The sequence below is a fragment of the Alnus glutinosa genome, chromosome 8 (genome assembly GCF_958979055.1).
Source record: "Alnus glutinosa chromosome 8, dhAlnGlut1.1, whole genome shotgun sequence".
Classification (NCBI taxonomy): domain Eukaryota; kingdom Viridiplantae; phylum Streptophyta; class Magnoliopsida; order Fagales; family Betulaceae; genus Alnus; species Alnus glutinosa.
Window position 1 is genome coordinate 24,149,431 of NC_084893.1, and position 22,464 is coordinate 24,171,894.

At 39.1% G+C, this 22,464-nt stretch overlaps 1 protein-coding gene across 1 annotated transcript in view; it reads left to right on the forward strand.

Annotated features, from left to right (window-relative positions):
- The window catches only part of LOC133874643 (uncharacterized), a 73,897-nt gene that overhangs the window by 22,142 nt on the left and 29,291 nt on the right, over positions 1-22,464 (forward strand). The window lies entirely within an intron of this gene.

A 22,464-nucleotide genomic window follows, 5' to 3' on the forward strand; every position in this document is an offset into this window, starting at 1 on the left:
TTCAATTATGTGTGGATTCAATCTTAACATGATAATCTATTAAAAAAAAATATATATATATACAACCAATAATTTTCAAATTTAATACAAGAACCTAAAAAAAAAAAACAAATTGACTGTCTTAATTACAAGGTATAAATTAGGTACACTTGTTGGAACTCCCTAAATTCAACTGAAAAAAACAAAAGCATCTAATGGGTACATCAAAAATTGTCAATTTCATCAAACCACAAACACCTGTCGATACCCATTCATAATTAATTCAGAACTATTATCAACGACCACATGTATCTATGAGCAACAATGTAAGCCACGCGTCTCTCCATCAAGCAACACATCTCAATCCCATTTGAATGGGTATCGACATAATAAACAACATCAACATAAACAACATCTTCTGGGTTTGGTGACAACCCTAACAACCGGAGCTATTTTTTCTGTGTATTTGTTTCCTCTTGCAGTGGGAACAAAACCCCATCAATCCCTTGCAACGAAATTGAAATTCTCCCGTCCGTGTATATATCGGGGGTCAAACAGATAAGCAGACCCATTTCCTTGACCGAATTTCATAGACCCATCAGCCTCCTGAACAACCTTGTGCGGCAATTGCAGAGTATCGTATACTAGATCTTTCTGAACCACCGAACAACATTGTACATACTCTCCTCAATCTGGTACTCCTGAAAGACACGGCCAGGGGTTGTTGCCACCACCCATTCCACGGCTTCACCCCTTTCACTCACCATCCTCACCGATTCCTTTCTCACACCATCTCTCTATCGTTCTCTGTCTTTCTCTCTCGCTCTGCTCGTTCTCTCTATAATTTTCTTTGGTCTGGTATGAGTTATAGAAAGAAAAAAAAGAGGGGGAAGCTTCAACGAATGAAAGTAAGGGAAGCATTCTTGTAAGAAGGCAGAGGAAAATGAAGCTGGGAAGATTAGAACCACAGATCAGGGCAACTATGCAGCACTGTGCACTTAAGTTGAAGCGCGTATTTTGGTAAAAACAGAAACCTATTTCCGAAAACAGGTTGAAATTGTTTCCTGTTTTCGTGTTTCTCCTTGTTTTTGTTTCTAAAATAAGCAGCCAAAGTGGTGAAACATGTTTTATTGTTTTGGAAACATAAAACATACCTAAGATTTGTATGGTGACAACTTCGGATGTGTATTGATGAACATGAGAATATCTTGCTATGATTTGGTGAGTGTGGATTCCAAAACCTTAGTATCTTTTCTTTTGTTTTATTTTACTTTATTTAGTTTATGTTTTCTTTTTTTATCAAAATCTATTAATTTTTGGAATTAGGTTAAGATTTAATTAGTTTAGAAACAAAATTGTTTTTCAAGAACACAATTCTCTGTGGGATCGACCTCGCACTTGTAAAACCCTTTATTGTAAACGATTCGTGCACTTGCGATTACATTTAAAATTCACATCAATATGACATAACAATCATATCCGAATTGATTCGCTAAAATGGGGAATTGCTCACACATTTAACGATCAATCACTCATGTGGCTTCCTCAACATTGTGCTTTCACCACAGAGTTCTAAGTAACGGGACGATTTTAGTGTTTTCTTACTAACCATCACTCGCTTTGCACCTCTTCATAAGTCAATTTCCATTGAATACAGAGAAGCGCATCACAAGTAAAGGGTCGTAAACACGTTCGCAACGGAGAGATACGGGAAAATTTCATGAATGACCGCTAAAATTAGGAGACATCATGACCGATTATGTGATGGACATACGTTTTGCACTATGGACAACCCAATATATCCAGAATTGAGCACATCCATATTGCCAAAATGTTACATGTTTCACATTGATGACACCTTGAGACACAAGATCACCAATTCGAACACAGATTTGCGGCGATATTTATTTGCATAGCTTCTAATATCACTACACTTTGAACATCCACTTGAACGAGTGCAAACTTCCCTAGAATCATGCACCACTTCAAAACTCGCTGATCGTTTCACACCAACTTCATACCAAATGAAGTGGTGTTCATCGTTCGCGTCTATACGATTTTACGTGCGATATAACGTTTACAACTACTGATGGATATTAGGACCAACTCTATGGAATCCCACACGCATAACTTAGGTGTATCCTCGAGTGTCTAAATAGATTTCTCGAATTTGTAGTCTGCTTACGGAGTGATAAGTGCCAAATATTGTCTATTTGGACCCCTTGATTTACATAAGTTAGACCTTTAGCCTTGTTATTTTCTTATGCTTTGGTTAGTTTTTGTGTTTTTATGTTTTGTAGGTCAATAAGTGAGGAATAGCAAAATTCATGTGAAATTGCTTGGAAAATTCGGAAGTTCTGAAGAACTAGATCGATCGAACTTAAAAGTCGATCGATCGAATTTTGCCCGAAGTCGATCGATCGAAATTTCCCAAAACTTACTTTTGCAGAAGCACGCCAGAACACCCAATCAGGAGCTTCTCCATGACAAAAAGCAGTTCTCCCTCTGATTTTTGCAGCAGAACATGCTGGTTGCATGACCTTGGTTGTCTCTAGCAAGAGAGGAACCCTAGTGGGGGTTAGAGGAGTCATTTTACATGGGTTTCTAGCCCTAATGTCCCTCTATAAAAGCCATAGCCATACCTCTTTGTTGAGAGAGTTCAGAGAACAGTAGCTAGGTTTAATTTCGTGCATTTTGTAGTGTATTCCAATAGCTTTCGTTCTTAGACACTTTCTTTTTGTAAGCTTTCCTTTTATTTCCATAGTTATTCTTCATTTTCTTGTGGTGTTCTTAGTCATGGAAGGCTAGTAACCTCAACTAAGGTTGAAGATGAAACCTTTCCATTGATGACACTCACACTCTTGTTATAATACTTGCACATTTGATGATATATCATATTTGTTATTCAAGTTCTATTCATTTAAATGCTTTATCTTTTGCAATGAATGTGGTTGTTGGTAGATATAGGACATTTAATGTGTTTCAACCGATGGATACATTGTTTTATCAGTTTGAATGATGATATCCATTGTGATTTGTTCATTGAATGGATACATTGAATGATTTGATTTCAAATGGGTACTCTTTGTGATTTATCTTTGAGTTGGATTCATTTAATGGTTCTAGAGTATGTGGTTGAGAAACTTGAATGACACCCTAAGCTTAATGTTCTTTGGGTGTTCAAGTGGAAACCAATAGTGTGAGTTGTTGGATTTGGTTTGGTAGATTCATTAGCCTTAGTTCCTTTTAGTTTGCATATTTCATTCCATCTCTTTTATTTAGTCTTTTGCTCTTGAATCAATCATCAAACCTTTGGAACTAGGTTAAAATGAAGTTGATTAAACAAGACACCAACATTTGACAATTTCCCTGTGGATTCGACCTCGCACTTGCACACACTATATTGCACACGATTCGTGCGCTTGCGAGTACTCATTAAAACACACATCACGAAGGGTATGTTGAACTAGCACTCCTAATACAATTTGAGTCAATCTCGCCATCACGAAATTTCGCACACGGTGCATTAGCCGTGATAGTAGCTTAAGTTGCACGTCAAGATATATTGCCATCAAGATCTCCTAGCACAACAAGCCATCATTGTTGTCTTACGTTTCCATCTCTCAGCACAAAAGTGCATCAAGACTTGGGTGTTAAGTGTGAATTTCGCACACTTCACCATAGAGGCATTGCTTACAAAATGGTAGAGCATAGATAATAGCTACTATCTGCGAACCATGAGAAAGACAACGCTACTCCTGATCTACAGTTAATAAGTAGCATAGGTTATATCCTTGTTATTACACAAGGGTGCATCCTCGCCTATTGTGATGTATCTGTGCAAGCCACATACCCAACTATTTTCCTAGGTAGGTTAAGCATAGGTGCAACTGTGTGTTCTTGTTCTATCGTGTTGACTACGAGTCCATTCTTGCTCAATCCATGAACCAAGAAGGACACTTCCTCAACCAAAGCTCACATCTCATGAACTTGGAGAAGAATCCCTTTTACTAACACTTCCGACACTACTATCAAGTGTCTTCCATGCTTGACACAACTAGTCGAATAAACTAACGTGTCAACGGTACACTCAGCTACTCAGATGTCTAGGTACCCATGGAACACTTGATTCATCAAGTCCATAAAAACCAACGATGTATTTGTCAATTCGAATGGCATCGCCGAAAACTCATAATGATCATACCATATATGGATCGCTGACTTTGGCACATTACCTTTCGCACCAAAAGTCAATGGTATCTCGAAATAAAGTCAATCTCCCAAGAATATCGAAACTCCATGAGTTGACTGAACAAGCCGTCAATTCTCTTTATGGAACACTCATCCTAGATCGCCACTAGGTTTAGCACACGATAACCTATGCATCCTCGTATAGACTCGTGACTAAAGTGGAAACATCAGCACTATCCGAATGTTCCCAACTTGGACTCGACATGAGCTTGGCTTAGGCAAAAGCCAAACACACAAGTCTATACTCTCGAACATTCATCATTGTTGAACGTTGGAGAAAGATAGCGGAGTAACTCGCAAACGAGACCCGCAAAGTTCGAACTCTCTATATTATGGGGTAAGAATACAACTACCCACTCGTGATTATCTACGTTCACTTCTACTCTTTGATCATCAATCCATTCCAAATTGACACCAAAGCCCTAACAAGTTAATATTGTAGTTCAACGTGATAAGCTTTATTGTTTAGCATGTTGAACACCGAAATTCTATATACATGGCATTAAAACTCAACATATTACATGTTAAAGCTAAATATGCCAACATTGAAACTCTACACGCATAACACTGTTAGGTTCGCTGGCAGAGTCTTTTCTCTTGCGCCAATGGAACAGTTGTCCACACATTTCCTGCAAGTGAATACGTCACCAATAGAAATTGTCACTCATGTTTGATTTTAAAGGTTCGGTACTCAGTATGTAGCTATGCCTAATGAGACATACGAATGGATAACACTCAAATAAGCGAAATGTACACAATACTTCAACATAAAGGTATAATACCTGTGGCAGCATCGGCAGCATTTGTAGTGGTTGGATGGACTTTAGCATTGCTCGGTGTGAGTGGACATTGCTCGATGTGAGTGGACGCACCTTACATGAGCAAACTGTCTCGGCCAGTAGTTGCCCGCTAAAGGTACTCGACTTTGGCGGCAACAAGTTGGTGACCTCACGTGAAATGACCTCTTCGACCATATTTACAATGTGCCTTAGATCTTCTTCGACATACATCCGAGTGTAGCTCTCACACTCTACACTGGGCAACGCTAGAGCTGCTTTGAGTCAAAACGGCTAATGATGGACATAGCTTTACGAGGTGGCCAAGTCTACCACATCAAAAGCATACCCGTGGTTCTACACGACACATACACCAAAGTGTGGCTTCCCACAATTGGTGCACCGCGTGACATCGAAGTGGCTCGCAAAGACATGCTCTTCTCCAAAGGCATCCTGCTTAATCCAAGGCCTGTGGGATTTCAACAAATAAAAATTTGGCCTAATATGACCAATCTTCCCACAATTATGACAAGTAGGGACAAACTTACCATGAGCTTGTGTACCTGTATCTTTGGATTTTGGCATCACATGATTAGTTAAGCAAGAATTTTCTAAACAAGTTGTATCTACTATCACAGGTTTAATATCAATAGAATCTATTTCAGAATTAGAAGCATGTGAAGTAGAAGTACTCATATCATCAACAATTGAAGTAGGCTTGTTAGAAATATCTGAATGAATACAAAGCATGCTTTTCAAATTATCACTTGAGAATTTTTTCGAGAGATCCTCAGATTCTTTTAATTTATTCTCAAGTGTATCAATAATGTTAAATAGCATGGTATTCTCAGATCTCAAAGAGTCAATCAAAGCATGTGATTCAGATAACTGAACAATCAAAGACTTTTTTTTCTTGCTTCACCTTTTTGAGCTCTTTTGGAGAAACAATTTTATCTATTTTAGCAAAAACTTTAGAGAGCTCAATATCATGATTTTCTTCAGATAACCGAGAGAAATCCATGATAAAAGGTGTAATAAAAAAAAATATAAGTCACAAGAGATGAGGATTACACTCAGGAAATAAATCCTTTGAACGGAGTGTGCCTGCTCTGATACCAATTGAAAATCGAAATTGACTTCTAAAATAAGACAAGTGTGTGTAAAGTGTGCAACAAAAATAACAATGCGGAAAGTAAACAACACACAGATTTTTGTTGACGAAGTGGAAACTCAATCAAGAGAAAAACCACTCCGGGGCAGCCAAACCCAGGAATTCCACTATTCAGAAGACAAAGCTAGATACAAGATAGTAACACTCACATTAACCTGATGCAGTGGTCGTACCTTGCTCTTTGACGTGTAACCCAACACGAACGCTTCCCAACCAGGTCTCCTACCTGAAGGGGTCTTCAATGGAATCTTTTACCTTAGAGCCGACCTTTAAGATAGACTTCAGATGTAGCACAGCACACTTGTAACGGCTTCAGATGGATCTTGAACTTCTCTGAGCTCTTGTGGAATTCAATACCGAATTCTTGCAGTTCTCAATGCCCAGGGGCCTCTATTTATAGGCTGAGGTGCAGAATGGACGACTGCTATAATATGTACGCAAGCCGTCCGGACGGACAACTGTGCGACAGGATATTCCAAAAATTTCGCTGAAAATATTTCCTATTTAAGACCTGCGTCCGAACGGTGAGACACTGACGTCCGGACTGTCGCACGTTCGCTACAGGTAATTTCCATATAATAGAAACAGTTTGGTAAAACACTTTTTTAGCGAGAAAATAATAGAAAATTATTTTCAATTTTGTTCTCGAAAACAGTTCTTAGAAACAAACAGAAATTGATTTTCCAAACGAGCATATGTTTGGGATGGCCCGATTGGAATTTGTCTGAAAAATGACTTTCACTTTCCCCCATTTGCACGCAGGTTGCCTTGCCATGTTCACGCTTTTCCATTTTCATTATACTTCTTTTTCAACCATCTGATCCCATTGAGTAATTCTACATGTACATTAAGTGTCCATAAAAAAAATAAGATAGCTTTTAAAATTATCATTTGATCAAAATCATCATTTGATCAATCACACATCCAATAATAATTTTAAAAGCCACCTCATTTTTTTATGGACACTTAATATACATGTAAAATTACTCAATCATATGCTTTAGATCCTGACCATTGAAATAATTGTTCCAACTATGATCTATCACACACTAAATTCTTTGCACTTATCTTTCATCAACACCCTTTTATTCTGCAACGTTTTCAACCCTTAGATTGCCACTCTTTTAATCTTGACCACCAAAGCTCCATTTATGAATAATAGAAATGATATAAATATATCTTCTACTCATTTCATTTTCAAATTTATCACTAAATTTATATGACCCACATTGGAGCCTCTATTAAAACGGCCATAAGCACACTCTCTCCCTTTATATACTACTTTCTATATTACTTTATCCAAATACAAAATGATAAACCATTAGAAAATCAATGGAAGTCTTATTGAGACAATTTCCAGTATGGTGATGTGTCTGTCCCTGATTCGCTTCTTCAGTGGTTCAGACCTTCCCGATGACCTGCAAAAGAACGAGGGTATGCCGAGGGTTGGCCAACGTTCCTCCCTCCGATGCCTAAGTCAGTGGCGAGTTGGTGAGAGCCTAAAAGAGAGAAATCAGACCTTATGAAATACATGAGGAGTTAAGTATTTAAAGGCATGCTTGAGCGAGTGGAGGAACTATGCTGGGAACAGTGTCTCCCTGATTTTCTAGGATTACTGACCATCATGGTATGCGATGAACAGTGATCCGATACAATGTGACCAATGACTAGGCATGGTGTTCAGACGCCCGGTATGGTGTGCAGGGCTAGGATTAGGTGCACAGTACTGACGCCTAATCTGGTTTCTGACTTGATTTGACTTCACTAAGCATTCAGGTTAATAAATGCTGAAAATCCTAATAAATGTTGGAGATCTTATGTGACGTCCCACATCGCTTGGGAATGAGGATGTGCTTATATGTATAAATGCACCCTTTATGACACAACGCGTTTTAAAGCCGTGAAGGTCATGAACCTATCAAAACTCCGCAGTTAAGCGTGCTTTTGCGAGAGCAATCCCAGGATGGGTGACCTCCTGGGAAGTCTGGTTTGGGGAGCTAAAAGCAGACAATATTGTGTCATTAGGGGTGGGTCGTTACAAATGGTATCAGAGCCATTGCCCAGCCTGAGATGGTGGGAGCGTGCACAAGCCCAATGAGGGACGCCAGCGGGGACGCTGGGTCCAAAGAAGGGGTGATTGTGACGTCCCACATCGCCTGGGAATGAGGATGTGCTTATATGTATAAATGCACCATTTATGAAACAACGCGTTTTAAAGCCGTGATAGTTATGAACCTATTAGAACTCCGCAGTTAAGCGAGCCGCTGCGAGAGCAATCCCAGGATGGGTGACCTCCTGGGAAATCTGGTACGGGGAGCCAAAAGCAGACAATATTGTGTCATTGGGAGTGGATCGTTACAAATGGTATCAGAGCCAGGTTTCGATCCTGTGACCTCCTGGGAAGTCTGGTTTGGGGAGCCAAAAGCGGACAATATTGTGTCATTGGGGGTGGGTCGTTACGAATGGTATCAGAGCCATTGCCCAGCCTGAGATGGTGGGAGCATGCACAAGCCCAATGAGGGACGCCAGCGGGGACGCTGGGTCCAAAGAGGGGGTGATTGTGACGTTCAACATCGCCTGGGAATGAGGATGTGCTTATATGTATAAATGCACCCTTTATGACACAACGCGTCTGGAGCCCAGATGGTTGGGTGTAAGGAACAAAGCCTTGAGGTTGAGGGTTCGAGTAGTCCCAAGATACCAAAGAGGACAATATTGTGGGTGGCGTCACCATGGCTGCGGCGTGCTCTGATACCACAACAACGCGTTTTAAAGCCGTGATGGTCATGAACCTATCAGAACTCCGCAGTTAAGCGAGCCGCTGCGAGAGCAATCCCAGGATGGGTGACCTCCTGGGAAGTCTGGTACGGGGAGCCAAAAGCGGACAATATTGTGTCATTGGGAATGGATCGCTTAACTGCGGAGTTCCGATAGGTTCATGACCATCACGGCTTTAAAACACGTTGTTTCATAAATGGTACATTTATACATATAAGCACATTCTCATTCCCAGGCGATGTGGGACGTCACATCTTATTTACTAAACCCCATATATTTGTCAGAGCAGACGCACTTTGCATTGTGTGTCTTGGTGACATTCCCGACATCATTGTCTACTTGTACTGAGTCCTCAATCACCTTCATGGTTGGCAATACACTCTCATCTCGACGACTAGTTTACTCTCCAGGTGTGACCACAGATATTCGAATCGTGTGCGACCGGCCAGTTCACTCCTACCCCTACAGATCCGATCGGGTTTAGCTTGACTGGGGGCCTACCCGGGCTTGGGGAATGATAATTCCCCAAAAGCTACCCCCCAATTCTCTTATTTGAATTTTGCATGTAAGAGAATTTTCCATGATAATTGCCGGATTGCTTTTTTCCTTGGTATTCTAGCTTATGATCAAGGTTGCTTATTTCCAAGCTACCCCCCTTATTAGAGGGAGGACAACTGAGCCTGGTTTCCGAGTTACCCCCTTATTCGAGGGAGGATAGCCGAGCCCAATTTTCCAATCTACCCCTCATATCCAAAGGAGGATAACTAATACCAGCTTCCAAGCTACCCCCTTATCCGATGGAGGATAGCTGAGCCTAATCTTTCGAGCTACCCCCCATATCTGAAGGAGGATAGCTGATACCAGCTTCCAAGCTACCCCTTTTATCCTAAAGAGGATAGCTAATTCCAGTTTCCTCTCTCATTCTTGTGAGCCTTTCCTGGCTACCTTCTGAGCCGAGGAAGGTAGTGTGTTTGAAAGCTTCTCCCCCTTCAAGTCCTCAATAACACGAATCTGGAATTCTAGTTTTCGGTGCTTAGGACTTATCAACTCTCGGGCGATTCCTGCCATCAATGGATATCAATCAATCCCGTGAAGATGTTGGTTCCCGTTTGATTTGTTATAGGGTTTGCCTCCCCGTCCAGATTTGTTATAAGGGTTTTCTCCCCGTCCGAATTTGTTATAGGGGTTTTCTCCTCATCCAGTGGCTTATCGAATCACCCCCCTTATCCGAAGAAGGACAACATTTCAACACCCGAGCTATCCCCTTATCCAAAAGAGGATAGCTACTTCCAGGCTTCCAAGTTATCCCCCTTATCCGAAGGAGGATAACCCTTCAGCGTTCTTGAGAGTCAATCTTCAGAGCCGCGGAAGGTAGCATTCTTGAGAGTGTCTCCCCCGCCAACATTCGTCAATGAAGGGTTCGGGGGGAGAAGTCTACCAAGCCACCTTCCGAGTCGCAGAAGGTGGCGTTCTTGAGAAAAGCTTGGGAGTCACAATTTCAAGGAGGCATGCACCACAACAATCAATTGATGAAAGAGGTGAATCTGTTCTTTTATTAAGAGAGCTCCGGCAATTTGGGAGTACATAAGACTTACACATACTACTTTTTCCAATGTTCCGCATTCCATGCTCTTGAAAGTGGGCCCTCATCTATAGACTTCATCAACCTGCACCATGTCTTGCTTCAAGGCGATTGAAGGCTCAGCTCAAATCAAGACCTTCTGGTTTGCAGCATTGATTTCCTGGTCTGTTACGAATCCCGCTCGGGCCAACGCATCAGCTTGGACATTCCTTGTTAAAACAAAACTAAAACTCGCGTACCTTTTTCAAACTTGTGGAATCACTCCGGATCCCTATAGAATCCTCCCACTATCGTATAGATCTCGGGAAGGTTTTCTCGATTTCCATGCCGCACTTGACTTCGGCTTCTCTCTCACCTGTTTCAGGAAGGTCTTTTGTCTCTATGACCTTCCCAATATCCTAGGGTTCGGTCTCGCTCTCCTCTGTGTTGGCGATTCCAAGCCGATTCTTGTTGACCCCTCTGGTTTGCAAGAAGCCGGTTCCTGGCTGGTGGAACCCCAGGTATCCTTCAGGGCTCCTCATACATCGGGTCCTTCTTGATTGCCGAAAGGACCTCTTCAATCGGAGCGTTGAGGGGGCTCCAATTGTAATCTTGAAACTTCTTCGCCTTCTCGAAGCTTGACACTCGAGCTGGTTTGGAACCCAGGAATGCTCAGAACGTCTCCTCTTAATTGATGAACTCTTAACTTCTTTCCATAAATTCATGGAGATTACACGGTGGCTTTCAAGCCAAATCCTCCACTAAAGGCCCGGGCCCGCCCTTCTTGATTCCTTGGAATAGGGCACAGTGAATAAACTCTTCTGTAGTGTCCTCGATAGTAAGCTTTCCTCGGTTGAAACGCATGAGAAAGTTCTTCAGCGACTCCTCGGGACCTTGATGTAAGGACATCAAGGACCCTTCAAGCTTCTTCCACACTATTCCATCCATAAACTGAGTCAAGAACATCTTCCCGAAGTCATCAAAGTTACTAATGGACTTCGATGGGAGCCTCCTGAACTAGTCTCGGGAACTCCCTGACAGTATGAGGGGAAAGGCTCAGCACACCACTTTGTCGGGCGTTCCATGTAGATCTAGATGAGCTCAAAAATTATCCATGTGCTCGACTGGGTGTTGAATTCTGGTGTAGACCAGGATATCCGAGACCTTAAATCTTTCCAGAAGTTGAAAGATTGCCACTTCATTCGTGAACGGCAAGGTCGTTCTTTGCAACAAGCTATCCACTTTGGAGGTGCTTCCTATGTGCCGTTGTTGGACCACTCCGGAAAGAAGGTCCCCTCCAACTTCACGGTCAAGTCCTTTAACTACTTCTCTTCCCCTTTCTCCTCCTTTTGAGAAGAAAGGGGAAGAGAATCCTCTTGGTTCTGGTTCAGCATTTTGTCCTTTTTGACTCGGCTTCCTATCTGACTATTGCGAGCCTCTTCATTTTCGGGTGGTACTGCCTTCGAATGAGAAGGTCCCGGAATGCGTGCTTGCAAGGTAGCATTCTTACTTGCTAAGTCCGTCAACTCTTTCTCCATTTGAGCAATCTTCTTGCTGAGGAGATCCATTGCGATTTGGGGGTCGTTCGAAGTCCCCGCGTCTTCCTGGGCACTCCGGCCCCGACTATTCCTTTGCATTATGCGATTTTCTGATTATGTTGTCACCATCACAAATATTTTTGTAAGAATGATAGACCACTCTCACAGACGGCGCCAAACTGTGGAGACAGTTTTCGCTATGGTGACGTGTCTGCCCCTAATTCGCCCCTTCAGTGGTTCAGACCTTTCCATTCCTGCAAAACAACCAGGGTACGCCGGGGGTTGGCAGGCGTTTCTCCCTCCGATGCCTAAGTCAGTGGTGAGTTGGTGAGAGCCCAAAAAAGAAAAATCAGACCTTATGAAATACCTGGGAGTCAAGTATTTATAGGCATGCTAGAGTGAGTGGAGGAGCTGTACTGGGAACAGTGTCTCCCTGGTTTTCTAGGATTACTGACCATCATGGTATGGGATGAACAGTGATCCGGTATGATGTGACCAGTGACTAGGCATGGTGTTCTGAAGCTCAGTATGGTGTGCATGGCTAAGATTAGGTGCACAATACTGATGCCTAATCTAGTTTCTGACCTGATTTGACTCCACCAAGCACTCAGGTTAATAAATGTTGTAGATCCTAATAAATGCTGGAGATTTTATTTACTGAACCCCCCATATTTGTCAGAGCAGACGCACTTTGCATTGCGTGTCTCCATGACATTCCCGACATCATTGTCTACTTGTACCGAGTCCTCAATCACCTTCATGGTCGGCAGTACACGCGCTCTCATCTCAGCGATTGGTTTACTCTCCGAGTGTGACCACACATATCCAAATCCTGTGCAACCGGCCAATTCACTCCTACCCCGACAGATCCGATCGGGTTTAGCTTGATCGTGGGCCTACCCGGGCTTGGGGAATGATAATTATCTTTTTGCCTACTCTTTCTTATTCTCCCTCTCTTTAGAACCTCCATTACACTAGCCACCATTATATTCTTGGTTGGCTGGGAGGGGATCCCTAGCAAAACACAGTTCATAAAATGAGCAAGAAATAAGAAAAGAGAAGGAAAAGAATCCTAGAAACTGAGAACTTGTTGAGATTGCATGCATTACCATACGTGTGAATCGTAACTATTATTACCAAAATTTTACAAATTATGGTTAAAAATAAGACACCATCGATTTCTGTCCCCTAAACTAACAAAAAAAATGTCAATTTACTCCCACTGACGAAAATACTTTTTTTAATTTTTTTTAAAAAAATCTTAAAATTATAACAAAAACTAAAAAATCTAAAAATAATAAACAAGACAAATATTATTATTATTTTCGTTTTTTAATTTTTTTTCTTTCTAAAAACTGACTTATTTATTTATTTTTTTAAAAAAATGAAATAACAAGAAAAAATGAAAAAACAAGGCGATCATTTTATTTTTATTTGTATTTTTTTTAATTTTTATTTTTGCTTTTAAATTTTAAATTTTTAGTTTTTAGTTTTTAGTTTTTAGTTTTACAACAATTAATTTTTATTTTTAAAAATTTTAGTTTAATTCTTGACTATAGAGATATATAATAAGCGGTGAAGACCTCTGCACAGTACCAATTTATTTGAACGTGTGAACAGTAAATTTTTGTTGCACCCCCATGAAATTACTATTTTACCCTTCAGCTGTCTTCATTGGACCTAAAACAAGTAAGGGTATTTTGTCTAACAACATTTTGTTGGATTTTAAAATTTTACTATTTTCCCCTATATCCTTCTGCTGGTAAAGGAATCTTCTTGGCATTTTTGTCATTTACATTGAAATTACCTTTTTACCCTCTAAATTTGTAAAGAGTGTAGTTTTTTTGAAGGGATTTTGGTCTTTTCTTTCATATATTAGTTTTACCTTTTTGCACCTCTAAATCCTTTTGACTTCAAAAAATAAGATGGGGTTTTTGGCTTTTTTATTTGAAATTACTTTAGTACCCTTTTGGTTGTTAAAAAAAGGGTTTTTTTTTAAGGTCTTTTTTGTCTTTTCACTTTTTGGGTACCTAGGGAGTTTACTGTTTTGCCCTTGTTGGCTTTGTCATGAATTAGATCTTTTGCGGTTTTTGCGGTAATTTCGTTTTTCTTTTTTTCGTTTTTTTTTTTCTTCTCGATTGTTCTTTCTCGATAGAAAGAAGAAGAAAAAAGAACATCCATATCAAAGGCCACCAACCATACTGTTGAGATTTGTGTATGAATCTAAAGAGGCAGAGTATAGCGGAAGCATGAGAGAGAAAAGAGACAGATTTTATGTGGTTTGGTCTATGACCTACGTCCATAGGGTAAAGCCCAAATGGCTACATTATGCTCTTATTAACTTGATCATCTACAATACAAAGGGTCTATATTTATAGGGTTTAGAGTAAACACTAATATGGTAATAAAATCATGATTACAATTCACCGTAAATAGAGAATAATATAATATCAACCAAATATGGAATATACAGAAAATATAATATATTTTTCGTATATTCTAATATCCCCCCTCAAACTCAAGGTAGAAGATTTTGGAATCTTGAATTTGAAATTAGAAGCCAGATTTAAATGCAGTCGAAGTCGATGGTTTGATCAAAATTGTGCCGACGAGAAAGGCTGAAAGTGACGGCCGGAGAACGGAGACTAGCTGTTAATCCCGTGAGGGGCCAAGCTGCAACTGACAACGATGGTCGGAGAACAGAAACTAGCTGTCAATCCTGTGAAGGACCAAACCACATTGTACCAAAAGGCTGAAGGAGACGGCCGGAGAACAAAGAATATCTGTTAATCTCATGAAGGGCCAAACCGCAACTTACAATGATGGTCGGACACAAAAATTAGCTGTTAATCCTGTGAAGGGCTAAACCATATTGTGTCAAGTTTCGGCAAAGAATTGAGCCATTAATCACAACAAAATAGGCAAAAAAATTAAAAATAAAATAAAAATAAAACTTGAGGGAATTTGGTGGAACGCAGCATAGTCAAGCAGCCATGCACCCTCAAGGAGAAATCTGGTGTAGCGCAAGGTTACGTACAGCAGAAGCAAGGATCCAATGTGATGCAGCTGCAGCAGATCCGGTATGGAGCGCATGGATCTCACGCGCTGGGAGAGCGTGAGGCATGTGGGTGGTGCACAGGAAATTCAAGCGGCACATGGGAGAGCGTGCGAAGTCCAATGGCTTCAATTTTGGCGTCGTTGAACTGCTCTCGGGATGGGCTTTCCAACTATGGTGGTACCTCAGTGTAATAGGGACCGAAACATTGCGAAGTCAGAAAAGGTAGAGAGAGGTGGCAACGCGTGAGGTAGGGAAAGGCAGAGTTTCTTTCACGGGAGGGAAGTCTCGTACCTTGCTAATCTGTTTTTGGACTTATTGTTCCAAATTGGACTGCTAAAAAAAGGTTGAAAAGAACTCCAAACAACGGCTATTGTCATAAGAAAGGGCGTTGGAAAATTGCCGAAAATTCGTCGGAAGGACACCGGAAAAATCCTACAGGCCACAGGTCTATGGCTCTGATACCATGTTGAGATTTGTGTATGAATCTAAAGAGACAAAAAATAGCGGAAACATGAGAGAGAAAAGAGACAAAGATTTTATGTGGTTTGATCTATGACCTACGTCTATAAGGTAAAGCAAAAAAAGCTACATTGTGCTCTTGTTAACTTGATTGTCTATAATATAAAGGTCCTTATTTATTGGGTTTAGAATAAACACTAATATGATAATCAAATCATGGTGATTATAATTCACTGTAAATAGAAAATATTAAAATATCAACCAAATATAAAACATAACACATACCTCTTTCTACCAAACACATCAACAAATCGTGTGTTTTTACTGCGAAAATCCAGCAAATATTGAGACAAATGTGGAAAGGATGATACGTTCTAACTAGGGGTGTGCAAAACCCGCAATCCCCGCCCCGCAGAGGACCGGGTTTTCGGATTTTTTTTTTTGCGGGTTAGGGTCTTAATTTGAGAAATTTATGCAGGGCGGGGTGGGTTGCGGGTTTAGCCTTTTAAAAAATGCGGGTCCCCGCCCTGCCCCGCACAGAGGAGAAAAAAAAAAAGAAGAAAAAAAAAAAAGAAATCACGTTTCTTAGAATTTTATCTTATAATTAATAGGGCTTTTAGTTTAGTTTATAAGGCTAATTCCATGGAAAATGTTCTTGTATAGAAATAGGAACGATTGAAAGATATGTGTCAACATGTTGAAGGACTAAATTTAAGGAGCTTTGAAATTATAATTTTTTCTTTAATGAAACAGAGTGGATTCCCTAAAAATCTGACTTTGCATTCATAAGATTCTATGAAAAAATAATTTGAATTTAATTTTTTTATTAAAAAAACCAGTATTTTTTCGAATTTTTATTTTTTACAAAATAAAATCAAAATTACGTAAATGCCACTCAAAATACCCGCCCCACCCCGCAATCCCCATCCCGCGCGAACCCGCCCCGCACGGTTGTCTTTATTAAGTGCGGTTTGCGGGTTGGAAATTTCCAACCTGCATAGGTGCGGGGCGGGGCCAAAAAAGGCGAAAAACCGTCCCACCCCGCTCGATGCACACCCCTAGTTCTAACAACTCTATCAGATAACTGCGGATTTTTGGCCAAAAAATTTGATGTCTTTGTTTGAGCGAGACAAAGATAAAGGGCTAAAAATCAATTCCCCTCCCGCTATCGCTGAAGAGAGAAGCTGTTGTTCTTAACGAACAAGGTATATTTTTCTCTTCGATTTGGGTTATTTCTTGTCTTTTCGTTTGCGTTTCAGAATGATGCCGGATCATGGCGTTAGAGAAAGAACTCTAGATTTGGAGGACAGATGAGGAACCCGACCCGAACTCTTCCTACTTGCAAAAATTCAGAATCTACGAGACTCGGTCGATATTTGCATATATACTCTTCAGCATTGGTTTGAGATTTTGATTTGGTTTCTACTATTTTGTTGCTCAAATTCATGTCCCTTTTTTTTTTTTGCATTGTTTTAGGAAAATATTATGAGAAACTAGAACACATTCATTAAAAAATTAGTGTGATAAGTCTGTTGTAGGGCTATTTGTAAATATTTGACTCCTCGTTTTTGTTTGTGAAATTATCTGGGTTTCATCGTTTGGTCGTAGTTTGGGTTTCTGCAAAATCTCTTCAACCCTAGGTCTGACTCAAAAAAAAAAAAAAAAAAAAAAAAAAAAAAAAAAGAAGAAAAAAAAAAGAAAAAAGTTGATCTATATTTTGATGGTACAGATTTGTTAATTTTAGTTAGATTTTGTTTGATTCTTAGTACTTTATATTTGGTGGATTTTGTTCAAATGATTGATTATACATCTCAGTTTTTGCTGCAACACATCTTAAGTAGAGGAAATAGAAATTAGTGTTCGTATCTGAATTTCAAATTTGCTAATTTTGCTTTAAGGAATTTAGTATTGGAACAATTTTTTAATCACAATCATTGCAACAATTCAGCTGGGCTTATAAAAACATCATGGTGTAGTCATATGGTGGTCTTGATTATTGACTTTCGCTTGTAATGCAGATTGGGCAAAGCCATCCCACTGGTCTAACATCCAACCTGTTGAAGCTTTTTGAGCCTCGACAGCTGATAAGTGCTGAATGTTGCACATTCAAGCCCTTTAACTTGCATATGTTAATTCCTTAGCATTATTATTTGTTTGATTTTGTGTTGTTTTAATGTTTTCAGGTTTTAAATAAAGATGCAATTAATTCCATTAATTTTGGGCGTAAAACACACTTTGAGAAGACCTAGAAGATATGTTTAAACTTAACCAATCATAATAGAATACCTATATGATGTGGTTAAGTTTAATCAAATCAAGTGAAGGATTAAATCGGAATTTCTCCACTAAGAGTCAAAATCGGATTTGATTCAAATTTGGATTCTGCATATGTCTCAGTGTTTGGATTATAACTTTTGCGTCAGATATTGGATTGCAATGAAATTGGTGGCATTGGAAAGCTAATAAAATATTCAACAAATATGTCAGAAATAGCTTTTCTCTAATTCGAACGTTTACTATGCTAAAATTGTCTCGCAATAAAAGACCGCAATTCTTGCCGAATTTAGAATCCTTTTCCTACTTAGATTGAAGTTTCAATCTCCTACTTGGACAAAAAGTCTCAAGAGACGATTTTTCTAGAATTCCAAGGGCTTCTAGGACTTGTGTGCTCCCTATAAATAGACCCCTAATCTTCAAGAGAAGGTGTGCATGGTGCTTGGGCTTGTGCTTAGATTTAGACAGAAAATTCTTCTCGGAAGCCTGACAAGTTGAAGATGAGAAGAACATGGCAGGAAGTCATCACAGCACTACGATGAGCGGCTAAATTCCTAATAGGGTGTTGATGTAACCCTTTCCAAGTAACAATGGTTTAATTGTATTTTAGTTTGGAATTTTCTCTATGTATGATGGTTGTATAACTGTAAGAATTGATTTTAATGTTTATATTCAATCATTATGAATTTCTTATCTTGTCTTAGAAAGTCTTTTATATTGATCGAACTCAATCCTTCATATTTTCTGTGATTATGTGAATGATTGTTATACAACGGTTTTAATTGATATATGATCAAGAGGATTAGATAAACCATGCCTAGGGAAGACGGATTGTACTACACCCTAGTTTAGTGTAATTTAGGTAGACAATCTGTGCCAACCGAAGATGGGTTATACTATTCCATTGATTGTGTGTATATCCTATTAAAGACATAGCTAGTCCATGCCTAGGGAAGATGGGTCGTACCGCATCTTAGTGGTTAGGTGGACGTTCCGTGCCAACCGAAAATGGATTATACTTATTCTTTAGAGGTAATTTATTGACTACTCGAGTGAGACGAGTCCTATATCATGCATAGTATGAATTTTCCTTGTTAATTTATGATTGACCATTGTTATGCGATGAGTGGTGAAATCAATCTCTTATTCTTTATCTCATCCCTACTATCTTTAAATTTATGTCTTTTACTTTTATGTATTTCTTTTTTATAAAACAAAAACCAAATCAAACATCTTTTTAATTAAGTTATATTTAATCTCGAAAAGCTTGATAATAATACCTACGCAGTCCTTGAGGTTCGACACCCTCTCTATAGCCTTATCCTATAAGGATTCGTTCTATTGCGAGTGGTTAATTTTATTTTTGATATATTTTGGTAAACAAAAGACCACATCAATAGCCTTTCGAGTTTAAACCGCCTCCAGAGAAGAGAAAATGCCTGTCATTAACAGATTTAACGTTGCTGTCTAGAGCGTGTTTGAATGGTTTTCGATTTGATACTGATTTGTATAAATATAATATGATCTTTCTTATTATTATTATGAAGGGATGGCGTAATTTGTGAGTAGGTTTGCCGAGCCTGGAGATCCTGAATATGCTTCGCCTGCCCAAGACGCTGAAACTCCTGTAAGATTTTACATTTTTGCAAGGGGTTGACTATGCTCCAGTGCTTTACATCAGATAATCATTTGGCTCTGTTGTCACAGTTTGCTGAATGGATGGCCAGATCACTAATGTTTTTCCTTGAAAACATTTGTATATGGCATATATTAGTTTCTTCCTGGCATTCCATTCTAACAGCTTTAGAGGAAGTACAATAAGGATGACGCCTAATTATTTCAACTTATTTAACTGAATGGTCATGAATTATGTGTGTGATTCTTTTCTGTCCATGGGAGTGATACTGATGAAGAATTCATGTTCATTAACTACAAAATGAGTGATACAACTCAACTGAACTGACCCTAAATTTGAACTAAGTGAGTGATATAACATAACTGTTAAGTAACTTTTGACTTGTTACTTGATGGGTATTTTTTCTCTCTTCATCATGTCTTGGGAATATAAGACAGAACATTGAAAAGCCCATCTGCAGAGGTTCTTCTGATGGTTGTTTGAATCTTCCTTTTTATTTTATTCAATTTTGTTGACTGTGTACCTACATGTGATTAAAACAATTGCCTTAGGTGGTGTTACAAACTAACCCATTCCAAGCACCTAAATTAAATACCCTCAGCCTAAGAGGAAAACTACTAACTTAGCCCGTAGAGCTTACAACTAGGAATTGCTCAAGTATAACATGGTGTTTGCACCATATCTGATTTTTGATATATTTGAATGGATTCAGGTACAAAGAAGGGCTAGAGTACACACGTTAAGACTAGAGAAGGGTGCGGCAAAGGCTGCTGAGGAGCTACATAAATGTGAAGACACGCCATTGTTTTACTTTAAGGTTTTGGAGTTCAAATAGGTTCAGTATATTTGTTCTTACAAGTGCTTTGACATAGATAATCCAAATGAAGACCCAAATATTTCTGGAGACCCATACAAGACATTGTTCGTGGCTAGACTTGTAAGTAATATTGTCCTTTGTATTTTGGGATGGATGCGGTTTAGTGCCCTTAATATCTACATTCCATGCCTTGATTGCAAGGCATCACTTTTAAATAATTGGAGATCAATTACTGGCCCTTTATATGCTATATTCATCTTTTTAATGTTCTACCATCCCTTTGTTAGATATGAAATGAAAGTCGTTCAAAACATTGGGAGGAGCTTACATACTTCTTCTGGAGTTGAAAGTCAAGCTGCCAAGAGGCAGAAGCTGGAGGGAGGGCAATTGCATAAGGTACAGTAATTGTGTCAATCTATGTTATCTCTAAGTCAACTTATCTTTCAAAGAGCTTGTCAAAGAAAATATGTGTTGACTTGCTAGACATATTGAAATTTTAGTGATTGGCTAGAAAGTGATTTTCTTTGACGCTGTAAGAATTTGGTATCTCACAGTAATCAATAACTTAGACATGAATGCATGTTATTACAAGTATACTTTTCTATGTAGTTTATTGTCATAAGGCAGGCCCCAGGCTCACCTTTTGCTGTGTGTAACAAGTTACAGGTACAAACTAGCAAACCAATTTGGTCCACAAGCCATATTACCCATTCTTGATGCTTGAGGATTTTTATCAGACCAACTACTATTGATAATTGCAACAATAATTGTACGAAAGTCTCACATTTTGCTTGTGCATGGATGATCTGACCAATTACAGGTGAACAGTTTCCAGTTTTTTTTAATCAATATGAAGTCAAACTTTCATTGGTATGTCCGGTTACTTAGAATGACTTATTTATTTAAGTTTGTCCATTACAAAAATAAGTGTCCTTTCTAATTTTCTAGAAGTAATGACAAGTTAATGAACGTCAGTGTATTACATTAACTTGATAGGATAATTTTGGTGTGTGATAAGTGCCACTTTATCACCTGCCTATACAACAACTACACAAAACATAATACTTAGTTAACTAGTTGGTTCTATGATGCATTTCTTATTTACGAAGGATGTCGGTCGCTTATGAAGCATGCTTCCCTTGGTTGATTGTCATTTCTGTGGATGGAACAAAAAATTTTGAAAGAAAAAAAAATAATAATGGCTAGACAAATGAGAAACGAATAAGTGGCTTGAATTTGAAAGAAAAAAAAAATGTTTAAACAGAGCCAGATATTCCAGTCCGGTTCATCTAATAACTTTTCTGTTCTTTTTTTCTTTTACAATTATAACCTTAGATAAAACATTTAGGGGTAATTACTTTTTTCCCCCATGAACTACCAACTTTTGCGTAAAGCCCCCACAAACTACCAACTCGACCAAAATAGAGGATTCAACTACCAAACACAACTATTTTCTCCCCTTCCGTCAGTTAGAGGGTTAAAACAAACGGTCAACAGGTCATGTGACTATCACGTGCCGTTTTACATGGGGTCATATTGGAAGATGGTGGTAGTTCATGGGAAAAAAATAGGAAGAAAATAAAGTAAAACAGCATGTGACGGTCACATGACCCGTTGACCGTTTGTTTTAACCTCTTTAACTGACGGAATGGGAAAAAATGGTTGTCTTTGATAATTGAATGCTCTATTTTGGTCGAGTTGGTAGTTTGTGGGGGCTTTGCGCAAAAGTTGATAGTTCATGGGGGGGGAAAAAGTAATTACCCCAAACATTTAAAATACAAAAAAAAAAAAAAAAAAAAAAAAAAAAAAAAAAAAAAAAAAAAAAGCCATGGAGGTTGATTGGCCATGAAAGGAGGACATTTAATAGATCAAAGACAAATATAATGTAATATGCTTGTACTGTTTGTTTCTTGTAGATGTCTGACTTTAATACATTGGATTTAAATTTTCTTGCAATATGGAAATTCTTCATTTGCGCTTAATGTAGGATTCATGCTTTGCAGTTGCCTCATAGCCAGGAACTTACTTTCTGGCATAAGGACTTGCATAGAGGTATCCAGTTACATACATGACCGGGAGCTTCCATGCTGCACAGATCCCTGGTTGCGCCAAGTTCAATTACGGAGGTCAATGGGAAAACTGATACGGAATTTACTGCAAGCATTT